The 25,100-nt window shown below is 43.1% G+C and overlaps 1 pseudogene; it reads left to right on the top strand.

Moving 5' to 3' along the window:
• Window positions 1-1,439: 1,439 nt before the first annotated feature.
• Window positions 1,440-1,538, top strand: LOC143411911 (U6 spliceosomal RNA; annotated as a pseudogene).
• The last annotated feature ends 23,562 nt before the right edge of the window (window positions 1,539-25,100 follow it).

Raw genomic sequence — 25,100 nt, 5'->3', positions numbered from 1 at the left:
TACAGTCTCTGGACCGGGCTGCCCTTTCCTCATGCAAACCCACTCCAAATCCTTCTGCCAAGATTTCCTATGCAGTAAATATTAAAGACCTCATTCTCCAAACTTGTTTGCACTGAGGTTCCCACAGGTAATTTTCCAGGTTGACTATAATAAGAAGAGCAGCTCACCCCAGGCTGATGCTCTGGAGTATGATGAAGCCTGAGCATCGTGAGTGGCTGCCACACTGACCCCCTGGAGGCACAGAGGTGGAGGGGTGTTGGAGCTTCTCCAGCAGGGGTGACAAAGGCACTGTGTATAGTTGATCTCTAACCTCATGGAACTGAGTAGCGTCAACTCAGCTTCCTGATTTGGGCAGGTTTCCGGAAGAGACAGAGCAGTGTGGTTTCTGAGCATGGAGTAGAAGCAGCAGGTCAGCAGCTGTGTGTCCAGGTAGGGTTTGCAGTGTGACTAGCCCTAACTCATGGCTTCCTTCTCTGGCCCTTGCCATATTCTATAACCCAATGACTCTCAAGGGTAGTCTCCAGACCAGCCTTCTCAATAGTATCTGGAAACTTCTTGAAGCTGCAAATTCTTGGGCCCCACCCCAGACCTGCTGAATCAGAAACTCTGGAGGTTGGGCCTAAAACCTTATCTTTCATAAGCCTCATAGGTAATTCTGATGCACACTAAAGTTTGTTGGCTGAAAGTCAACAACCAATAATAAACCAGTTTCTGCCAGAAACTGACTTGAGTGAATCCAGTTAACTTAACCCTGATTGAATCACAGTCTCTGCCCCCAGGTTGTCCATGGAAAGACAATAATGACAAAACAGCATGAAGTGCTGGAGATGAACAAAGCAGGAGTACCTTGCCCAGTCGAGAATGACTATAATAATAACAGCAACTTACCCATATCCATATATATATTTATTATATATCCATCTCAAAAAATTTTAATACAGCTGGCACAGTCGCACCCAACTGTAAGCCCAGCAGCTCAGGAGTCTGAGGTAGGAGGATCACAAGTTCAAGGTCAACCTCAGTAACTTAGTGAAGCCCTAAGCAACTTAGTGAGACCCTATCTCAAAATAAAAATAAAAAGGACTGGGGGTGTGGCTTAGAGGTAAAGCAGTCCTAGGTTCAATCCCCAGTACCCTCCCCACCAAAATTAACATGGACTCTCCCTAGTTATAGTCACACACCAATTAATGAGGGGACACATTCTGAGAAATCTATTAGTGGGGGCAAAAACGAGAGAGAAATGCATTAGTGGTCAATTTTGTCTTTGTGCAAATGTCATGGTGTGTACTAGGTGGTCTAGGTCAATCAGTCTACATGACAATTGAATGCAACAAGAAGAGAGCAAACATGAAATGGAACGAGACTGCTTCCAGAGGAGCCTGGCACACTGGGTACAGCAATCCATTTTTAATAAATGAAAGCATACTCTAAAATAATGAGTGCCCTCTTCAGCAGCACGTATAGTAAAATTAGAATGATACAAAGAAGAGTAGCCTGGCCCCTTGCAAACGCAAATTTGTGAAGCGTTCCAGTTTTTTAAACTTAATTAATTAAATAATAAGACAGGAGTGTAGTTCAGTGGTAGAACATCAAGGCCCACCCTTCAACCTCCAGAATCCAAAACAAAACAAGAAAAAGCATAGTCTAAAAATTATATAAACCAGGAACAGTCATTTATTATCATTATCCGGTATAACATACTATACACAATTGTGTTTGTGGGCTTTTTGTTTTGTTTTGTTTTGATTTATTTCATTTGGTTTTTGTAGAAATGGGGCTGGAACCCAGGGCCTCACACATGTTAGGCAAGCTCTCCACCACTGAGCTACAGCTCAGCCCTGTACTGTACACAACTGCACGTGCTGTACTTTTTATATGACTGGCGGTGCAGTAGGTTTGCTCACACTGACATCACCAGCAACACGTAAGCAATGCATGGGGCTACAAGGTCATCGCAGTGACCAGGTCACTATGCGATAAGAATTTTTCTGCTCCATTATAATTTTATGTGACTACCATCATCTATGCAGTCCACCACGGATCAAAATGCTGTCATGAAACATGAATGTATTTATTTCTAAATATTAAATATACTCTGTTAAACATTATAAAACACACATACATAGAAACTTAAAGATGAAACAAAAAGAAATGCATATAAGCAGAAGTTCTAATACCTTCTTCAGCATCCTTGTGGATTGTTCTGACATGTCAGCAGAAGTAATCACAGAATTGAAATTTAAATGAGAGTGCAGAAGGTGTGTGGGAACTATAAAAAGGCAGGAGGCAATCAGGAGATGATGATGATAAGGGTGATAATAATAATAATTACCTAATTATTAGCAACTAGCTTATGATCATTTACCCCCAAAAGCGACCCTGTGAAGTAGCACCATTATCCCCATTTTTCAGTTTGGGAAATTGAAGCTCAAAGGTTCTCCTGACTAGTAAATGGCAGGACTGGATTCTGAAACCACAATCTGAGTCCTTCCATTACCGGTTTCTGGCTTGGGTTTCTGTGTGATTAGTGGAACCATTCACTGGGACAGAGAATGCTGGAAGAAGATCAGGTTTGGAGGGAAGAGGATAAGTTTTGCTGTTTGAGGTGTCTAAGGCTATTCAGTATGTGAATCTGCAGAATCAAAGTCTGGCTGCAGAAAAAGACTTGGAAAATTTTGGCTTCTTAGCAGGAATTGCAGATATGTGTGGGTATAATCACCTTGATGGGAAGAAGCAAGTAGAGAGGAGAAGTGGGAAACAGGAGAGAGGGGGGAATGAATGGAGCAAGATTCTTCATGAGCTAGGAGGAGTGGGACTGGGAACATTGCAGGATCCTTATCTCTGGCCAGGAGGGGCCACAGAATTCAACAGAGCTGGGCTTGAATCACAGATCCACCTCCAACCTGCCAAACAACTGTGGGAAACAGTGAAATCACTGCCTCTGTTTCCTCATTTATACAATGGGAACAAAACTAGTATCTGCAATAGAGATGTTGTGCAGGTTAAATAAAAAAATGGTGTGAAGGCCCATAGGAAATGTATTAGACAGCTTTTTATTGCTGTGACCAAATTGCCTGACAAGGACAACTTAGAGGGAAAGTTTACAGTTCCAAAGGTTTAGTCCATGGACTGCCAAGTCCGTTGCTCTGGACCCAAGAGGAGGTAGAACATCAGGGTAGAAGGTTGTGGTAGAGGAACTCAACTCTGTTCACAGCCTCCAGGAAACAGAGAGATGGATGAGGAGGGGCCACAGGGAAGATGCATCCTTCCAGGGCACACCCACCTCCTCCAGCCCCATCCCACCTGCCTACAGTTATTACCCAGTTAGTCCATTCAAAGGAGGATGGACTGATTAGGTTATAGTTCTCACCATCCCATCACTTCACCTTTGAATATTCCTGCATTAACATAGGAGCTTCTGGGGAATATCTCATATGCCAACATAACAGGAAGAACTCAATATTTGGTCACTATAATTAACTGATCATCTTTTTTAACCAGTGTTGTTGTCTGGGTTAGGAAGGACCAGGTAAGGATGAGTGCAAATGCAGAGAGTGCAATACCTGGGCCAGAGTGACAGCCACAGGGAGTTGTTAATTGATGACCTTAACTTTGGAGCCAGTAAGGGGGAAAAGTCAAGAACTAAGAGTGAGAGGAGCAGGGGCTGTATAAACAGTGAGCAGAAGGACACAAATCCCTAAGAGCCACAGTGGAGACAAAGAGAGGATGTGAATTAAGCTCAGTCAAAAGGACCTCTGAGTGGAAGTGAAGGTGTTAACGATTAGTTGCCATCTACCAAGCAACTCAGAAGGACAGAGTTGGATTATTCCAAGACTTATTAGAAACCCCTGTGATGCATTCTGCTGTCATATACACCAAATTAGAATAAAAATAAAAATAAATTAAAAAGAAATCCCGAATAATTGCGACAGTGTGCTGTTGACATACACCCAGACAAAAACACTGGTGGAACGGAATTAAAAAATCCATAAAAAAAAACCTATACTTACAGGGACAACTGATTTATGACACGGATATAAAGGCGATTCACTAGAGAAAGAATTGACTTTTCAACCAATCAGTGAACATCCATATGCAAAAAACAAAAATAATAAACTGTGTTTTGTACCTTGAATAAACAAAAATTAACTCAAAATGTACCATAGACCTAATTTAAAACTATAACAACTTTTAAAGAAAACATAGGAGAAAATCTTGGTGGCCTGGGGTTAGGCAAAGATTTCTTGAATATATTTCAAAAATTCAATTTAGTTTTTAAAAATATTAATAAATTGGGGCTGCAGTTGTGCCTCAGTGATAGAGCGCTTGCCTATCATATGTGAGGCACTGGGTTCGATTCTCAGCATTGCATGTAAACAAATAAATAAATAAAATAAAGGTTCATTAAAAATATCGATAAATTGAACTTCATCATAATTAAAGCCTTCTGCCCTTTGGAAGACACTATTAAGAGAATGAAAATATGGACCACAGACTGGGGGAAATATTTGCAAAATATGTATGTGATAAAGGACTTGTATCCAGAATACCTGAAGAAGTCTTAAAATTCAATAAGAAGACAGTCTAAAAAAAAAGAAAAACATTCTAATTAAAAAAAAAAAAAGTGAAAGCTTTGAGAAGACACTTCATTTTAAAAAGACATATGGATGGCAATGACATTCAACATTATTAGGGAAATGCAAATTAACATCACAATGATGTGCCACTACATGTCTATTTGAATATCTAAACTCAAAAGTCAACTAGGGGCTGGAGGTGTACCTCAGTGTAGAGCCCTTGCCCAGCATGCTTGAGGCCCTAGGTTTGATTGACAGCAATGCTCACTGCTCTCTCTACCCCCAAAAAAGATCAACTATACCATGTACTGGGAAAGTTGCCTCTGGTAATACAAAATGGCATAGGTTGGCCTTTTCTTTCTTTTCAGTGATGCATTTTAATTATACGGAATCATGGATTTCATTATGGCACATTCATATGTGCAAGTTAGTTTATTAAAAGGTTAAACACACACACTGTGTGATCTAACCATTCCATTTCTAAGTATTTTTCCAAAGAAAGGAAAGTATATGTCCAGACAATGACTTGTGTGTGAATCTTATAGCAACTTTTTCATTCATAACTTCAAAAACACGTACACAAACTTTTAAGGAGTCCTTTCACAAGTGAATAAACTGGCATCACCATGTGATGTAATGCTACTGAGCTATCAAGAAGGAAAACTGCTAATAAAGGAATATAGATGAATCTCCAAATCACATAAGGTGAAAGATGTGTATATTGTATGATCCCATTTACATAAAACTTTAGAAATGGCAAATTAATTTATAGTGACAGAAAGTAGATTCAATGGTGGCCTGGAAAATGGAAGAAGGGACCGTAGAATTACATAGGAGCACAAGGAAACTTATGAAGATGATAGACAGATATGTTCATTATCCTAATTGTGGCAATGGTTTCATGCGTGTAGACATAAGTCAAAATTGATCAAATTGCAAATTTAAAGTATGTGCCATGTATTATATGCTAATTATCTCTCTAATAAACTGTTCTTTAAAAAAAGAAAACAAAAAATGCATTCAATTTACATGGTAATTATGAAAAATAGGTGCCCTAAAGCCTTTGTGAATTAATTAAAATCATGGGGGCAGCTATGACTAAACCATGCATTAGCAGTTGGCTAGGGCTGCCAATATACCACAGTCTAGGTGGCTTAAACAACACAAATTTATCTTCTCTCAGTTACAGAGGATGGAAGTTCAAGGTCAAGGTCTTGACAGGTTTGGCTTCTTCTGAGGCCTTTCTCCTTGGCTTGCAGATGGCCACATTCTCTGAGTCTTCGAATGCCTGTCCTCAAGGCAAATCTCTTCTTATAAGGATATAAATCATACCAAATTAGGTTCTATCCTCAGAACCTCATTTAAACTTAATCATCTCTTTAAGGACCCTCTCTCCAAATGTAGTCCCATTCTGAGGAATACAAGATTAGGACTTCAATGTACGAATTAGGGGAGAACAACTCATGAGCCTCAAATAAAGCATGCTTTCCACTGACATTACCAAACTTAACCACTTCGTTAATTGAGATGTAGCCTAATTTCTACCAGGATATTCTGGTTATGTGAGTCGCATAATAAACAGATTACTTTGAGTTAACAATTCTAATAAACTACCCCCAAGTATAGCTGAGCATCTAAAAACCCACAAAGAGATGAGAGATAAACAGGCAGAAGGAAATGTCTTCTTTAGGGGGTCAGAAGTGTCAGGGATGGTTTGGAGACATAAAGGCCTGAAATTTATTCCTTCAGGTGACATGCAGTAGGAACAGCATCAATGACAGAAGGATTCCTGATCACCAAGTAGCTCTTCCTTTCCCTTGAGTGTGACTTCCATCAACCTGGTGGGGTGGGCCCAAAGGAGATGTTTGGTCTGGTCCTTAGTCCCCAGTGACCAGGACGACACCCCTATCATGCCTGTGTGAGCTAAAGAAACGGCCCATTTCCAGGCAGGACTCCTTTCTTAGAGTGGGGCCAGACTGGCAGCTACAGCATTTGGGAGCCCCAATTTCTGTTGATGCCAAGGGCAGGAAATTCAAACTGAAGTTAGGAGGTATAGTGGAAGCAGGCGCTTATCTGATGCTCATCTGCTGCCTAAGGTCTAAGCCCAAAGTTGCTAGTTCAAAAAGAGAATAAAATCATGGCACTTACAGGTAATGGATGGAGTTGGAGAAGATTATGCTAAGTGAAGTAAGCCAATCCCAAAAAACAAATGCTGAATGTTTTCTCTAATATAAGGATGTTGATCCATAATGGGGAGGGGGGTGGGCATGGGAGGAATGGAGGAACTTTACATAGGGCAAAGGGAAGGAAGGGGGCAGGGGGTAGGAAAGATGGTGGAATGAGATGGACATAATTACCCTAAGTACATGTATGAAGACACAAGTGGTGTGACTCTACTTTGTGTACAACCAGAGATATGAAAAACTGTGCTCTATATGTGTGTACTATGAATTGAAATGCATTCTGCTGTCATATGTAACAAATTAGAATAAATAAATAAATTTTTAAAAATACATTCAAAGAATTAAAAAAAATAAAGTGCTAACTTGTGCTTTTACTCAGATAATTTAATAAGATTGGGTTTAGAATTTGATTAAACCAGGGGCCTAGAGCATACTAAGCAAGTGTCCTACTATCGAGCTATATCTCCAGCCCTTTCAATCTTGAGGCAGGGTCTCCAACTTAGGATCCTCCTTCCTCAGCCTCCGGAGTAGCTGTGATGACAGACATGTGCCACCCTGCTTGGCTTTGCAATCATTTTCAAATTCCAAAGCATTCTTCCTGGGCCTGGGATGAAAACTTCCTCTTTGAGTAAGACCCTGTAACTTGTGTTTGGAACTAGGAGGATGGATAGGAGAAAGGATCATTTATTTTTGTATTTTTGTGGCGCTGGGAACAGAACCCAGGGCTTTTTGTCCATCTGCCAGGCAAGCACTCTACAGCTGAGCTACACCCACAGCCCTGGAGTCAGGCTCTTAACCTGGACTTGAGTTGAGCTATAGATAAAGTGACGATCTGGATAAGAAGGAAACTTTCTCTTTCTGGCTGTTAGACATGCACACTTACCTTGCACTAGATCCAGGAGAATCATGCTCATTTTTCCCAAGATTTAATTTAAGATAAAAATAAATGACTGGCATTTTGTGAAACACAGGACAATCTGCTCGTCCTTTACAAAAACACTGACCTAGAAGCAGAGGGTCCAGGGACCTCCTTGTATCGCACTTTGGGACTATCTTCACCTGTAGCAGCTTCAGGTTCTTTGGTTTCTATCTAAACCGTCACAGGATAAATTAAGAGACAGAAGGCACTTTTCATGGTATTTGTGCAAACCTCAAGCTCATATGGGAAACTAGAGAAAAATGACTTCAAGAATGATTATCTTATTAATAATCCTTAGGTTGGTCATTTATTGGACACTATATGCTGAGCACTGTTCTGGGTACTTCATACACACACACACACACACACACACACACATATGTATACGTATATACAGATGTGTATGTATATCACCTCATTTAATTCTCACAATCTGAAGATTACAATAGTCCCTCCTTTTCCAGTTTTGCTATACACAGTTGGGTTTTTTTGTTTGTTTTTTATTGAAGTATTTTTTTACTTTTTTAGAATTTTTATTTGGACACAATACCTTTATTTCATTTATTTATTTTTATGTTGTGCTAAGGATCGAACCCAGTACCTTGTACATGCTAGGCAAGCGCTCTACAGCTGAGCCACCACCCCAGCTCCTATCTATGATTTCAGTTACCCAAAATCAAGGTCCAGAAATATTCCTGCACAATAGGATATTTTGAGAGAGAAGAGACTCCATTCAAATAAATTTTATTCTAGGATATTGTTATAATTGTTCTATTTTATTATTAGTTGTTGATTTTAAGTCTCTCGGTGTGCTTCATTTATAATTTAAACTTTATCCTAGGTATGTATGTGTGCATAGGAAAAAACTATACGTATAGTGTTTGGTCCTATCCAAAGTTTCAGGCATCCACAGGTTGTCAGAGATTAACCCTCAAAGAAAAGGGGAACTGCTATATTTCCCAGCTCTATCTGCAAAAGGACACAGAAGCAATGACATTCCAGTATAGAAGAGCACATCGTATGCAAGGATATGGGTCCCTAATTCCTATTCTCCATTAAAAGAACCAGGGCTGTCTGGGAATGGGAGCGTTTGTCTAGCATGAGCAAGACCCTTGCTTGGATCCCCAGCACCATAAAAAAATGATAACAAGTAAATAAACGAATTTTACAAAAGAACCAGAGGTTGATCTAACTGGAGCAGGGAAAACACAAGATGAGTCGGAGTACAATATAGGGTTGGAAAGTAAGAAAAAAGGATACCCAGCATTAAAAGACAAAGGGACCAACCCAAAAGTGCTCCCAATGTTCAAAGCTGGAATCATTTCATAATGACAAAATAATTAAATCATAACCCCCAGGATAAGATGAACACTCATAAACATTTGTCTTTGGCAAGATCACCCAGAGGATGCCATAATTAGTGAGCAACAGTTTGAGGGAAAACATAATATTTGCATAGCCTGCCAGTATCTCCTTCAAGGTATTTATTAACTGAAAAGAGGAAAATGATAACCCTACAGTGGAGAAACCCTGCCTCTTAATCCATGACCAAGGTCAACATCACCAGTAATGAGAGCTACTGATTTCATAAATCCCTCCACAAGAAACACCGGAAAGGAAACATTCCTTATTGGCACCCTTGCTTTAAACCCAGCAGAAATCATCAGACAAACCCAAATGGAGGGACAGTCCACAAAATCATGAACTTGTGTCCTTCACCAGCGACAAAAATCATGAATGACAAGGAAAGATCAAGGAACTGTCACAGATTGGAAAAGACTAGAGAAATGACCCAAAGCCCCAAAGGATCCCAGATCAAATCCTGAATCAGAAAAGGAACATCAGCAGGAAAGCTGGAGAACTGGGTATAAAGCTGTAGTTTAGTTAACAGTGTTGTATCAACATTGATTCCTTGGTTTTGATCATACAAGATGTAAACACCAGCAAAGTTTACAAAGGATATTTGAAAGCCCTGTGTATACTTTTTATATTTTTGCAGTAAGTCAAAAAATGTTTCAAAAGGAAAAGTTTTATTTTAAAAGCGTCTATTATATTAAAATAAGTTATCTTGCATCCTCAGCTGACCTGTCATGGCTACTTCTAAGGTTTATCTGTAGCCATGAGGACTTTTAAATTGCTCCCAGGGAGCGCAGTTCTAACTGGCAGCTCCGTCTGCACGGGTGCCTGGCCCAGCTGCCTGGCTGCTTCCTCTCATTCATTTTTCCACATTAGCCAATAGGTTTGGGTAGAATCCCAAGGCCTTGCACTCTGCTGGCCTAGAACAAGGAAGAGGAAAAGGAAGCAAAGAGCCACCAGGGTCGAACCTGCCTTCCTGTGCTGCTCTGCTAAGCTGCTGTTAGCTCCCATTGAGGAGGCCACTCTTTCCTTGTCTCCAAAACATTCCAGAATGACGTAGTCTAGGTTGGAACTATGATGTTCTTAACAAGATCGCCGTGTTTACAAAGTTGAGCTTGCAAGTCCCATTTGTGGGGAAATAACCACGCGGCTGCCAGACAGCAGCAAGACTATTCATGTTCAAAACCTCCTCCACCTAAAAGCAGGTTGCATCCTGAAAGGCTCTTTCTTCCTAAGTGCATTGTTTGTCATTCCAGTTGCCTAGGAGGGGTTTAAGCTTGCAGCCCTCTGATCTATTTCCACCAAATAGGAGTGTTCTAAAACCAGACACTGCTGCTGCTCTTCACTGGAGGGTGCACCCACTCTCACCTATATTTTCCCCCAACAAATTTTTTTTTTCCTACGTTGAAAATTCCATGGGGAGAGATAACATCAGTGTGTCTTGTAAAAATCTCCTTAGTACCTTCCATAGCCACCACTGAACCACACTTTGAAGTCAGGCACATTCAAAGAGGCCTTATTCAGAGGAAATATCCATGGCTTGGGGCAAACATTTTTTTATCACTCCCAATCTCTAAGTCTTCAAGCTAACACCTGCCCTGCATTCTCCTGATGGAGCTGGTAGATTGTTCTGTGCTTCCAAGACAGAGCACTTCTTTTTGGTTTAGCCCCTACTTTCCCTATCTCTGGCTGCTTACTGTTAACTCCAAGGCAAGGCAGCTTTTCTCTATTACACAGTTAACCTTTGCTCTTTAGAAACTTTGAAAATGATGAATGACTCAGTCCTTACCGAAGGAGAGTGTTCATTACTTTTTCACTGCTTTCCATTTTTTAAAAAATTATCTCTTATTCATAATCGAATACTTCGTAAGCCCTTCTATGAACACTTGAGGCAGGTAAAAATGTGTGTAAACCATCTAGGCACTCTGTAGTAGCAGGTCAATCTTGTCTGGGGCCAAGGAGCCAATGGTTAGGAATCCTGGTGCCTCTAGGCAGGTGCAGTGGCACACACCTATAATCCCATCAGCTAGGAATGCTGAGGCAGGAGGATGGAGAGTTTAAAACCAGTCTCAACAACTCAGTAAGCAACTCAGTGAGACCCTGCCTCTAAATAAAATATAAAAAGAGTTGGGGATGTGGCTCAGTGGGTTAGCTCCCCTGGGTTCAATCTCTGATACTTAAAAAAAAAAAAAAAAAAAAAAAAGGCATTTGTAAAATACAGGGAGGCGAGCTGAGGATGTAATTTAGTGGTACAGTGCCTGCCTAGCATGCCCAAGGTCCTGGGTTCAATCCCCAGGACTGCAAAAGAAAATAAATAATAATAATAAAGCAAGGAGGAAATTCTAAGGTTGATATTTAGCACACTGTTTCTAGACACACAAAGCAAGAAGCTGTAATCCTCTGGAAAGTTTGGACAGAAACCTATTTATCATGTAAAAAAAAAAAATTGTCCAGAAATTTTTTAAACAAGTTACACTGGTTTTGCAGGTCAAATACATGTATTATCACTTCATTTTCAGACCAGATATATAATATAGATATATTGTTATTCCATATTATAAACTGAGGCATTGATGAGTAAAGTAACTTATCCTAAGTCACACAGCTAATTAGGGGCCAGGCTAGGATTCAAACTCGGGTCTCTGAATGTGGAACTCTCAACATCCAAGCTAAACTTTTCAACTGCCTCTGCCTCAGGTGGACTCTGATTGTGGAGAACTGAGCATGCTCTACACTCACCACCTCTCTCTCACAATACTCAACCAAAGGCTGGCACTGTGAGCCCTGTGTCTGCCTTAGAATACTCCCACCATTGGGTTTCCTTCCTGTGACAGTCAAAAGTCACTCTGCCTCTGGCCTGTCCCTCTGAAGAATCAACAGAACTAGACAGGAGAGGTGTTGCATGCCTGTAATCCCAGCTATTGGGGAGGTTGAGGCAGGAGGATCACAAGTTCGAGACCAGCCTCAGCAATTTAGCAAGATCCTGTTTCAAAATAAAAAATGAAAAGGACTGAGGATGTAACTCAGTGGTAGAGTGCCTCTTGGTTCCATCCCCAATACAAAAGAAGAATCAACAGAACTAGACTCCCAGGGTGGCAGAGCCTGGTTATAAGGCACAAGGCTCAAGCAATGGTCTCTCCACCAGTTGACAATGTCTGAAGTTGTTTTTTGTTTGTTTTTCTTTATGCTGGGACAAGCACTCTACTGTACTCCCAAGCCCCAAAGATATTTTTTAATCTTCACAACTCAAGAGGGAGTTCAGGGTGGGGCTGGGGAGCACCGATTACTGGGTAGCAGCCTGGGAGGCTGTTGAACAGTGGCAAAGGCAGCTCCCCCACCCACCGCAGTGTCCAGCACAGAACACTGATAACAGTGAGCTGCAAACCCCTGAGCTAAGGGATCAGTACTGTTTGTTAGCCCTTGTCCACAGGCTGGCCGGGCCCAGAGGATCCCCATCGCAGTCAGGAAGCAGGATCAGATGGGCTATCTGGTCTGGGCGGGGAGGTGTTGCAGCCTGCTCTTGGGCTTTTTCCATCCAGCTAATGAACGCATTTAGGATTGTCTGGGCGGACAGCCTCCTTTCCCCCACTAACAGCACGTTGTAAGCCTTTCCAAATTCAAAACACTGTCCCGACAAGCTCAGCAAGAGATTCACAAGGTGAGTCTGCTCTGCCTGGGACATAAAAACTAAGGCAAGTAGCATACTTAAGGGTCCATCAATAGGGAGGCCTGCCTGCGAGAGTGAAGCGTGGCACTGACAAAGACCAGGGACACGGGCAGATAAAGCCAGAGAAGACCAGAGCCCTCGGATGGGGGAGGAGTGGGACTTAAAGCTGATCCGGGAATCCTGGTGGCTCCCCTCCCTGATTATTTTAGCAGGCAAAGAGATCACAACTGCTCTGCAGCCGCCGAGGAGGTAAGGAGGGGGAGCTGTAACCGGAAACTGCTACAAAGTCGGCCCCATTCTCAAAGCGAGACGCGCGATGCATGCGCCTTGCAAAAAGTTGCGGTCAGGGTTCTGCCACCGAGGCACCAGCCAAGGAGTGAGAAGCTCCTGCTTTGAGTTCACGCATTGAAACGCCCTTGCATTGTGCAGGCAGGAAACGCTCTCAGAGCCCGTCCCTCGTCGGCAGAGCAGGGGGTCATCAATAAGAGCCACTTCCCGGGGCGTCCTGAGAAGCAGAGGCTATGAGTGCATAATCCAGCCCTTGGACAGAGGGCTGTGCCCAAAACCCGTCTGGAATGAGAGCATCTGGAGTGAGAACGGCTGGTGTGCCCTGTCCCCCCTCCCTTTCCTCCCGCCAAATTCTCCCCGGTGCTGGGCTGCCTGAAGGCACCTTCCCGGGGTGGAGCCCTACAGTCCCAGCAGAGGCTTTTTATTAAGTACAATTTAAACTGACAATAACAAGAGTTGTCCAAAGAAGTTTGCCTCAAACAAGTGTTTTTGGATTCTCTAGGTCCCACAATTTTTTGGTGTTTTTTTTTTTTTCTTCTTCTTTTTTTTTTTTTTTTTTGGAGGGGGGGTGTACCAGAGATAAAACCCAGGGCCTTGTGTATGCTAAACAAGTGCTCTACCATAAGCTACATGCCCAGTCCTTGAAAATGACTCTTTGAAATATACTTATTATTAATCTAGGGTTCAGATGTACCATGCAGGCCTCTGGTGAGAGCCTGGGCCCCCTTGGAACCTGAGTGCCACCCCAGCTTTGCATTCCTGTGACCATTGGCTGTTAGGAACTTTGCAATGGTAAGATGCTTAATTGCTCAAGACCATTGGCTCTTTTTACTTTGAATTCCCTTCAGCGACACTTCCCCCTCTTTGAGGGTGACTTTGGAATGACCCTAGCATTTTAGGGAAGTACCTGAGGAATCTAGCTATAGCTACCTTAAATTTGGATGAGGATGTGCTGATAGAGTCATTTTCACATAGCAAAGCTACTGCGGGCTGCTCTGAAGTAGGTTCCAGGCCTATTCCTACAGCCTGGCCCACAGTGCCAACTCAGCAGGCACAGACTCCTGCAGGCTCAGCCCCAGGCCTCAAGTCAGGAGATGAGTGTGTCCTACAGTTTCAGGTACCAGAGGTATCGTGGGCCCGGGGAGGAGAAACAAGATGTGAAGCAGACCTAGCCCCAAGCTAGTCCAGAACAAAAACTTTCAATCGTCAAACTTATACAATTGTAGGCACACTTCAAATGCATTACTGGTCAAGATGACCATTCTCTCCTTTCAGGAATGTAAGAGGCCATCAAAGAACATATGCTAGGGCTGGGAGTGTAGCTCAGTGGAAGAGTATTTGCCTACCATGCATAGAGCCCTGGGTTCCATCAGGCCTCACCACACACCACACACACTATAGAGAGAGAAATAGATACATAATATGTATAATATGTGAGATATATTAGCATAAGTATCATATATATACACACACCCCAAATATACACTTTATGTGTAATATATACATACATACACCCAAAAAATGCAGGATATAAGACTTCAGAGATGTGTTAATCAATTAGTAATACTGTTTATCTGAAATTTGTGAGAATTTAATACCTAATTCTATATACATAATTTTTATGTTCTCTTTCTTCCGAAAGGTCCCCAAAATTATATCTGCTTCAGACTCTACAAAACCTCAATCTACCCACTTGGGACTCATACTTTTTAAGGCTTTGCTTTGTTTTATTTTTGAGGCAGAGCTTCACTATGTTGCCCGGCCGCTGGCCTTGAACCCCTCCAGTGATCTTCCTGCCTCAGCCTTCTAAGTAGCTGGAACCACAGGCACTGGTCACTCAAGAGTCTAGGGTGAGGAAAAGTGAGGAGGGAGAAAACTAAAATCTCTAACTAATTTCTGAAATAGCCACATTGCAGTGATATTGTGAACCCAGAAACATAGGAAATTCTGTGTGTTTTCTGAAAAGAACTACATATATTAAGAATATAAGTCTCCAGACTACACCAGGGGATTTTCTGGAAAGGCTGCAACTGTATTGCATAGTGTTTGGGGGAAAGTCCTTTTTGTGTAATGTGAAATAAAACACATCTAGGTTTAAAAAAAAAAAAAAAAAAAAAAGGTTGCCCAGTTTCTGCTAAGCCTTTTTACTTATACTTTATCTGTCCCCTTTCCTCCCACAAAGATTCCAAACTTGCATTCACACCCACTATTGTCACTTCTACACCAAAACCAAACAAACCCGCTTGATCTTCACAGTTTCTGAAAGCTCGCAGTAACGTTACCCGTGTTCAAGAAAGTGAAAGAAGCTCTTTCTAAATTCTAGCGGCTGAACAAGGAAACATTCAGGTAGCAGGGTCCTTGCAGCTTCTGGTCTGACCGCAGAAAGACTTAAAGGAGCCACATTCAGTGTGCTTTTTTATTTTAATGCAGGCTCCAGAAGTGTCCCCACAAGCTCACGGTGTCTCCATCCCACCCCTCACTGCTGCCCCAACTCCACGGCTCAGAAGCCTTAGCTTCTTAAGGAAGAACAAACTTGTTTTCTACTTAATTCGCATCTGAATTCTGTCCTCCATTTCCCCAGCCCCGGGCCCGGCGCCAAGTCCCTGCCCCTCTCTCCGGCTCCCAGGCGGGGCTGAGGATGCTGCAGCCCGCAGCTCCTCCAGGTTCGGAACAGGCGGCGACAGCAGAGCAAGTTTGGAAAGTTTCTCGGGAGAAGGAGGAAAGGAGAGAGGGTTTGTTGGCTCTTTTCCTTTCCTTGGAAAGCGCTGGGCAAGAACAAGACACCCCACCCACCCGATACCTTCTATTGCCGCCCTGATTGTTGTATAAAAACCGAGTTCTTGTCTTTAAAACCAGCATCTGTCCCTGGGAACAAGCATTAGTTAATGATCGCCATCCTGTCTCTCTGTCTGGACGCCATGTGACCGGGACAACGTGACTTGGAGCTGGCTGTGGTTGTTACTTGTATTTGAATAAGAAGATCAAGCTTATTATTGCAGTAAAAGCCTGTGGAAGTCGGGGGTGCAACGTGATTCCCGGGCGGTTACACAAGGCTGGGGAGCCGGGGAGCTGGACTCCCTGCTCAGCGAGGCCTCCAGCGGCCGGGGAGGGGGAGGGGGTGTTTTCTAAGGAATGTCAAACAAAAATAGTTTTATGTTTTCCAAAGTGAGAGTCCATTTTCCCCCTGGAAAATATACGAGGATCCTGGAAGAAGACAAGGCCGAGTTTCTGCAAGCCATGTTAGTCCTTCTGGGACAAAGAGGAAAGGAGAAAACAGTCCCATCTCGCCAACGAGATTCAGGATTGATTTCACCTTTGACCACTTCTTCTCCCTCCCTGGAAAGTCTTCAAAAATATGCTCTTTCTTATATTTAAAAAAAAAAAAAAATAGTACACTAAAAATGACATTTAAAAGCATAAAAATATAAGTGGCACTTTGTGATTTTTCCCCCTTAGATTTCTAGAACATTAATAGTTTCATTTTTTTCTTGTTGTTGTTGTTTTCAGTGTACTTTAGGGAATGAGCAGAAAGATGGGTCTCTTTCAAGTGGAAGAGCTGTAATCTCTTGCAGTTTAGGGTGCATGCATGCATGTGTATGCAAATATATGCAGATTTGCTTCCAGAGGGCTTCTCCTTTACTATCCATACTTTAATATTCCCCACCCCAGGCTGATGAAGCCCTGCAGTATTTTACTTTCTTCTGCCTCTAAGGGTAGTTTGGGGTGATGACTCAGTTATTACAGAAAGACAAGGAAGAACAATAACATGGGTTATCTCTAGCCCAAGGCTGAGGCGGGTCAGAAGTTTTCCCTACCTGGAACTGCAAAGGGCTGTCTCCATAGCAGTATCTTTTCCTGTGGGGTACGCAGTGTGGGTCCTCTAAATAGGAGGTGAGCCCTTGTTCAGCCCAGACCAAGAAGGTCACAGCAGAGGACTTTTTTTTTTTTTTTCATTCATTCTACAAACTCTGAGTGTCCACTTGCTGGGTGTTGTGGCAGGTGCCCAGGACACAGGGGTGAAGGAGCCATACTGAACCCTGTTTACCGAGCTTTACTCCAGTGATGGAAAGTCTCTCCAAATGTCAGTATGGTGGTGCTTGCCTGTAACCCCTGCTCAGGAGGCTGAGGCAGGAGGATGGTGAGTTCGAAGCTAGTTTCAGCAACTTAGGCCCTAAGCAACTCAGCAAGACCAGGTTTGGAATAGGCATAAAACATAAAAAGGGCTGGGGATGTGACTCAGCAGTTGAGTGCTCCTAGGTTCAATACCCAGTACAAAAAAAAAGAAGAAGAAGAAAATAAAGAGTAAGGAAATGAGAACATGTTATGAAATTGGCAGAGCTTCTGACACCCTGAGGAAGAGTTGGCTGGGGGTCAAGGAGGTGAAGATGGAAGGAAAGAAGGCAGCTGCTGCGTTCTTAGTGAAATCTTGGATGTTGATAGATGTTCAGTAGACACTAGACCCGTAGACCACACCACAGGAAAAGGAAGATGGCAAGTTTCAGCAATGCAGGTGCAGTGTGTCTCTGAAGATTTTTTTTTTTTTTTCTTTGTATCAGGGACTGAATCCGGGGGCACTTCACCACTGAGCCACATCTCTAGCCTGTTTTTATATTTTATTTAGAGACAGGATCTCCCTCAGTTGCGTAACACCTGGCTTTTGCTGAGGCTGGCTTTGAACTCACAATCCTCCTGCCTCAGCCTCCCAAACTGCTAGGATTACAGGCATGTGCCACCAGGCCCTGCTCTGAGGATGGTTCTTTATCCAAGCAGCATTGCCTCTCTGAAAAGGTCTTTCATATCCACATCTGATAAACAGTTCAACTATCAGATGTTAGCCACCTAAATAGGGCCCCATATCTATCCCCAAACCAGACCAGTGCATCAGAAGGAAGGAAGGTTTTGCTGGAGGGAAGGCCAGCACAGGCTTTGGGCCCAGAAACTCACAATAAGGGTATATTTTGAACTAATTTCTTCTTTCAGTCAGTCTCAAAAACACCTGGCATAGTCTCTTGTTTCCTGAGAGAGACAGTAACTGCTGTCTTTGCTCTGCAGATGGGGAACCTAAGGCAGGAACTCACTGATGTGCCCAGCATCTGTAGTCCTTGCAAATTCTAAGAATAAAATTTACATTTTCTCCAAATATGTACCTTGCCAAGACCTGCATTAAGAGAGTCAGAATGGGGCAGGAGCTCAGGTAGACAGTATGGAGGTGCCCCAGAAATTGAGACACAGAATGACCATATGATCTAGCAATCTCACTCCTAGTGTGTATCAGTCAGCTTCACATCACCTGACACAGGCTACTCAGGGACTAAATTTTTGCTCTGGTTCGGGAAGTTCAAGTCAAAGATGAGGCAGTCTCATTGGTTTGGGTCTCTGGTGGAGGTTGCATGTCATGGCAGGAACGTGTGTTGGAGTGAGTGATCACGTCATGAACCAGAAAGCAGAGAGGACAGTGGGGTCCCACAATCCCTCCCAAGGGCATTCCCCAGTGACCTAAGTACCTCTCTCCAAGGTCCTCACATCTCCCACTGTCACCATGGGAACCAGGCCTTTAAAGCCTTTGCATATGGAGCTTTGGGGACCCTTCCTCTATTGATCACAAGCAGATATTTATACACTCATGTTCATGGCAGCATTATACACATTAGCCAAAAGCTGGAGGCAATCCAGGTGCTCATCCACCAACGAATGAATTAACAGCACATGGTTTGCACATGTAATGAAATAGTATCCCGCCTCTATAGGGAAGGAAACACTGACACATGTGTAACATGGATAAACCCTGAGGACATTATGTTTAGTGAAACAAGCCACTTATATGACTTCCTCTAGAGTAGTCAAAATCAAAGAAATGGAAAACAAAATGGTGGTTACTGGGGACTCAGGGAGGAAACACACAGAAGGGAATTATGTCTCAGTACATAAGGAGCTGGGCATGGTGACACACATCTGTAATCTCTGCCATTCAGGAGGCTAAGGCAAGAATTATCTCAAGTGTCAGGCTCACAGTAAAAAATGAAAAGGGTTGAGGATGAAGCTCAGCGAACCTGGGTTTGATCCCCAGCACCCACTTTTCCAAACAGATATGGAGTATCAGTTTGGGAAGTTGAAAAAGTTCTAGCGATGGAGGTATTGGTTGCACAATAATGTAATGCCACTAATCTGTCCATTTAAAATGGTAAAATGGTAACTTTTACAGTGTATGTATTTTACCACAATTAAAAAAAATATTTTTAAGGAGTGTTAATATTATCCAGACATTTTTGGAGTTTCAGGTAGTCTCAAACATCTTTGCCCTAAAAGTTATGACCCATGTAACAGCAGGATTCCTTCTGATGTCCTAGGACATGAAGTAAAGAGAGGCCCTGGGGCTGTGATGCTGATTCAGGACTCTGGGATCTTTTGACCTGAGGACAATGGAAACAAAATAAAGTGGGGGGTGGGGTCACGCAGACCAGACTTTTATTGGGGCTTCCATTTAGGAAGGGAGACACAGCTCCCTGGCTGAGAGAAGGGAGCAACTGTCATTGTTACAATGACTCGCAGGTGTGGAACGTCCCTTGGCGTTAGGTGGACTCATGCATGGTTTCAAACATTTTGCTCTATGCTAGAGTCACTGTGGCTGTTCTAGAGAACACCTGCAGGGCACCGTGACCACAAGGATGCAAAGCTGACTCTGGCTGAGGGTGGCACACACCACATCTCCTGGGGTTGGCTGACAAGCCTTTAGCCAAGGCCCAGAAGTGCATTCTCCCTTTGTCCCTAGGGTGGCCCTAGGGTCAAAAATTTGTAAATACACTCAGGAAGAAAACAAGACAGTCTATTTCATTGTCATCTCTCTTTTCATTTAATTTTCTTACTGTGATGCCCACTGCCTGGAAAGATGAGCACTCCCCTCTCATCAGTGCATCCTCACTCTCACCCAGCTCTTTGACCATTGATGGATTTGCTAGTAAGAAAAACAGTGGCATATAAGAAGGGAGTGCAAGATTAAACCCCAACTGCTAAACCAGTTCCCTCTGCCTCCAGTGGAAAACTGGTAGAGATTTGAGATGATGAACTTTTCATTCTTGCCTGCACTTGTAAATTTTCCTCATCTTAATTAGTAGACAGATTTTACAGAGGGTCCTGGGAAGTCCCAGAAGGAATATGAACACAGGAGCTGAGTTGACATGCTATGGGTGGAGAGGGTAATGAAGATTCCAGGAAGCACAAGAGAAGAAACAATAGATAGTAAGTCTCAAATATTCCCTATCTTGACTTTAGGACTTAATAAACAAAAGAACGGTGTACATTACAAGAAATCACATACACACACACACACACACACACACACACAAATAATCCACACTTATATACAGCATGTACTGAATAAGTAAACAGAGTCCTTTCATTTGCTAGAAAAGAAGGAAAATCCTTATTTGGAAAATCCACAGGCCTCCTTGGAAGAAGTTAAGTCGGTGATTAGGATGATCTCGGGTTGGTATCCATAGTAACAGCTGTCGGCACCATGAGCAAAGCCCTGGTCCATCCATAAACCCAAAAGCAAGTCAGGCATGGGAGACTCCTTCTGCAACTCTCTAATACATCTGTGCCCAGCCTCCTGCTTCACCAAGTCAGACCTATGCTGAGCCCACAAGGAAGAGTCTCAGGCTGAAAAGTTATTAGGAAAAACATGGATGGTAGGTCACAAATGAAGATCCCACTGAGCCTCTTTCCTTGTCCCCCTCATTGGCTGCCATGCAACCTGAAAGCACACTTACTTAACTTCAGACTTGGTGCATAACAAGTGTTTATTGATCACCATTATGGTTATTGTTGATAGTCTGAATGTCCAACAGCTACAAAAATTCTATTTCCCAAGTCCTAAAGTAAGAACTCCTGCTAGAAAATTTGTATATACACTCAGGAAGAAAACAAGACAGTCTATTTCAACCAAGACTATTTGGAAAATTCTAGGTTGTGTATAGATAGCCCTTTCATGGATTCTCTGTTGATAGGCCACTGCAGTTTAAGTATGAAACTTACTCAAGTTCCTATCTATTTTGGGGTAGGGTAATGTTTTATTCAACTAACATGAACCCTAGTTGTTGCATTCCATTCAATTTGCAAACGCACACTGGGTACCTAAGTGTAAAATACTTAGATGAACTGAGTGCCGTAAGGAAGAGAAAAATTAAAAAGGGGTTGGTCCCGTCCCTGCAGAAGTTTAAATCCTTAAGGCACAGACACGCAAATAACTCTAATTCAAGGCAGGTGGTCACAAATGACAAGCAGGGTATAAAAAGAAAATGCACTGGGGGTATGTCTTGCAGGGACAGGGACAGGGGATGGAAGGGCTGCCCTGATGCTGAAACCAGGGTCCAGGGGGAAGATCTGCCTACCTCTTTGTGAAGATAACTCTAGACCTACTGGAGCTCTATATGGCAATTTAAGGTATTTACACTTGATAAGGACCCAAATGAAACGAGTACCCTCTCCCCAAAGCTAAGGGATAAAAACTCCACAGCTAGGGCCTGGCAGAGCCCTTAGGAGGGGAACAGGTCAAAACAGCCAAGGGAAAGGTGGAGGTTTGCACACTCTGGTCTTGAGATTTCTATTCCTACTTTCTAATCTCTGCCCAGAGATTTCCATTCATACCTGCAGGGGTCTAACTTCAGAGAGCAAAATGGATCTGTCCTTGAACACACTAATTAGTGTAAATGTGTTAGAAGAAGTTAATAGATCAGAGGTCTACCAAGGCCTCAGGGGACACACGTGGAGTTGATGGTGGACTGTGGGTGCAGAAGCGGAGGATACCTTGTGGAGCTAATAAGCATTTCTGCTTAGCTCATCTCACCGGAAGGAGGCTGGTTTCCGCTGCTCGCAGGCAGAGCTGCCTCCAAAGGGAAAATTATCCCCACCACGGCTGTGTTCATAAAAGTATTCCTATATCTCTGCAAAAGACAGGCAGACAGTATGGTTGGGGCCCAGAGGAGCCGAGGGAGAACCTAACCCCACAGACCCAACCTAGCCCTAATCTTGACATAACATCCCATAAGAGACTAGAGCTTTCTTGGGGTGTTTTCTTTGCTGCGATCACAGGCAACTTAAACCAAAGATTGTTTGCAGCTACTCAGATCTCCTGATATCGCCAGAACTGACAAGAGGTGCTCACAGCATTGAAAAATGGAGTTTGGAGAATCTGGAATAAATTTATTCTAGTGGCTATGACCACAAGACAGGGCAGCTGGCTTCAGACGTGAATTTGGGGCATTTATGGTTCAGCTCGCCCAAGGTCTTCAATATTCAGCAAGTAATCTTCTGACTTGAGTTGTTTCCCACATAGGCGTCTCTGCCAAAACGACATATTCATTCATTCAGCAAATTTATATTGATTCGCTATCATCAGCCAGAATGAATGAACATAGTTTAGTGAGAAAGACAGCAATGCCAGATGCCCGGGGGATGGGAGACCCTGCACCCCAAGGAAGCCATGGGTGTTATTGGGCATGGCAATCAGATATAATTCAGGAGATGGAGTAAAATAAGTCATTCCAGGATGAGATGGATCCCCCCTGGCCCCTGCCCCACTCTACAATCCCAGTGCTTGAAAACCCAGAGCTTTGTACCACCCCATTCCTTTCCAGGACCAGAGAACCACCCGGACGAAGGGTTTAGAGGCATAAAGCAGCACCCCAGGTCTTTTACCTTGGACAATGACACTGAATTTCCTGTGTCTCTTGAGGTTGGGGCCACAAAAGCCAGTTATCATCCCAAGATGACTAAATCTCAAAGCTGCAGCCAGAGGAAGTCAGAAACCGATCCCTGGGATTCCAGTGTGACTGTGCCTTGCCTTTTATCCCAGCTGGAGAGAGGGCTACAGGCCATCTGGTGTATCTGTGGGGTAGAGAATGGCAGGTGCTAGCACTGGAAAGGAGGGTGGGGACTGATTTCAAAGGGCCTCCCAGGCCATGCCAAAAAGCCACCAAGTCTCATAGGCACAGAATTGTCCGGGCACCCGCACATCATTGTTTTCAGTTGGATGCACAAGGCCATATTTCAGTCTGAATAGGCATCATTGAAAGTGGTGTTTGACTGACCATTCTTATCCCTCCTCCCCACTGTAAGATCCTGAGCGGGGAGCCCCTGGGGGGGTCCATACTAGTACTGACATCCTGCCGAAATGATAGAATGTTTGCACTTTACCCCATCAGCTTTTATCTAAATCAGTGGTAAATGGCTTCTCGATCCCCTCTACTCTTGAAATTTACCATTGGCTCCGTAACATAGCTGAGGCTAGCATCCCAGGTGGGGAGGCAGCATATCTCACATTCAAGGAAGGAACTCTCTCACGTCTCCCCTCCAAGATAAGCATGCCATTAATGCCATGCACTCAGCTTCCAGAAACACAGCCCAGAGGAAAACACTTCATGCAATGCAGGCTGGAAGTATACTTGAACTTCAAAAGGGTTGCGTCATATTCAGGGAAAGTGTAGGAAAAGGAAAGCGGCACTGAACCCAAAACCCCCAAAACACCCCAGCACCTAAATTCAACTCGGGGAGAAGGAAAATAAAATGAAATGGTGGGCTGGGGCACCACATTTACTCCCAGAGAGATTTGGTTCCAGATGCACTGCATTCAGCTGTTTGCAAACCCTGTCTCCATGAAAACCACATTCCAGAAGTCCAGGTACCAACACGCCTCCTGAGCAAAAGAGGTAGCTAGTTTGAAAATAGCTTGAAACACCTAAAAGACAAACTATATAATTATCTCATGAGATTCAATTTTTGTGGGTCATGTTTCTTAGAATATGGATAAAAGCAAGGGCTCTAAAGACAGATGGCTTTTTTCAAATTCCAACAGTCTTTTCTGCCCCATGACCTTGGATAAAGGACCCAACCTCTCTGAGCCTCAGTTTTCTCAGCTGAAAAATAGAGGTAGTGGTAGCATCGACCTTTAGAAGCTATGGCAAGGTTGGAATGATTCCACAGAAAAGCTTGGGACTCAGATTGACACACATTCTAAAAAGTCAATCCTTATTTAAAAAAAAAATATATTATTATTATTATTATTATTATTCCCAGGGGGAGCCAGTGTACGGGGCCTGTCTAGGGCTCCCCAGTCTGCATTGCAAGGCAGATTCTTCTCCTTGGCTAAAATATCTGCCTCTCACCTCAGTAGCACCTCCAAAACACATGTTTTGAAGAACCTGGGTGAGAGGGTGTGGATGAGTCAGCTTGTGAAAAATCAAACTAAAAGCAGTAGCATCTTTTCCATTGATGAAAGGCAGCACTTGTGCTAGGAAATGATACAGATTTTCAAGGAAGAATCATGCCAAGAGAGTCTCCATTCTAAACCTATTTAAAGAAAGATGTGTCTAACAGAAAAACGACAGGTATCAAAATTCCCCAAGTCATACTTTGCCAAAACTCCAGGTACTAAATATGAAATCGATACTATCTTTCTAAAGACAGAAACCCTTGGAAAAATGAACAAACCAACCAAAAAAAATTTTTTTTTAAAGAACCTGTTCCTCTTAAGCCTGCTGCCATTGCTGCCTAAGCTTGATAACATTAAAAAAAAATTTTTTTAGGGGGCTGGAATTGTGGGTCGTGGTAGAGTGCTTGCCTAGCATGTGTGAAGCACCGAGTTCCATCCTCAGCACCACATAAAAATAAATAAAGGTATTGTGTCCATCTACAGCTAAAAATGTATTTAAAAAAAATGAAAGCCAAGTCAGGTTTCACAAACTGATCTGTGTGGCTTCTAAAATGTTAACCATTCCGTTTCTCACAGCATTTGCTGTCTGGCTTCTGATTTTAAATTTCCACTGTAGATGAAGGGAGGCAGGGAGCCTTGTCCCTAACTTGTTCCACACTCTGATTTGCTTGAAGTCAGACCCTGTTTAATGCCTTCAGAATTTGCTCTTGCCTTGAAGCAACAGACAAGTATGTGCCGCTCCGTTCTAAATAAGGGAACAGAAAGTACAAATAGAAGATTGGAGATTTGCTTTGAAGTTCAGCATTACCAATGCCAGGCCTCTCCCAGACGCTGGACCTGCGGGGACTGGGACAGGCACTGTGAGAGTTCCCTGCTCTTGAGTTCCCTGCTCTTAAAGGCTAAC

This window comes from Callospermophilus lateralis, chromosome 12 (assembly GCF_048772815.1).
Source record: "Callospermophilus lateralis isolate mCalLat2 chromosome 12, mCalLat2.hap1, whole genome shotgun sequence".
NCBI lineage: Eukaryota > Metazoa > Chordata > Mammalia > Rodentia > Sciuridae > Callospermophilus > Callospermophilus lateralis.
Note: the sequence above shows the minus strand (reverse complement) of the source record. Positions and strands in the feature narration are given on the sequence as shown.